Source organism: Penaeus monodon, chromosome 22 (genome assembly GCF_015228065.2).
Source record: "Penaeus monodon isolate SGIC_2016 chromosome 22, NSTDA_Pmon_1, whole genome shotgun sequence".
Lineage (NCBI taxonomy): Eukaryota > Metazoa > Arthropoda > Malacostraca > Decapoda > Penaeidae > Penaeus > Penaeus monodon.
In genome coordinates, this window is record NC_051407.1 from 8,132,777 (window position 1) to 8,133,260 (window position 484).

The following is a 484-nucleotide window of genomic DNA, read 5'->3' on the forward strand; positions in this document are numbered from 1 at the left end:
ATTGATATTGGAATAAGAACTATATAACTTTGTTTTTTTTGTCTCAAGTTATGTAATATGAAAGTTATACACTTCTAAATTTCCAAATTCATACAAACAGATCACAGGAGGAGCACTGTACTCCGACAAAACTTACTAAGAACAACATGATAAGGATTACTGACCACACTAGATGTCCGTCGACTTTTATACCTCTCCGATCATGAATGTGGAACTTGCTCCGCTCCCCCTGCATTCCCTTCCACTCACTTCGGGGCTCGTTAGTGGTTCCCTTGCGTAAGCCCTTTTCTTCAGACGTACGGAATTCGGAAGCCTTTTAATTTGATTGAAAATCGGTTTTCATATATTTCTTCAACCTCTTCAAAGGCTACAAGCCTGCCTCAACCTACTACCTTGCGTTTCAATACAAATGTCAGAGGATACTCAGATCTATAGTTTTTTATTTGTTATTTTTCTCCAAGTTACGAACTTAGTAGATTTACTT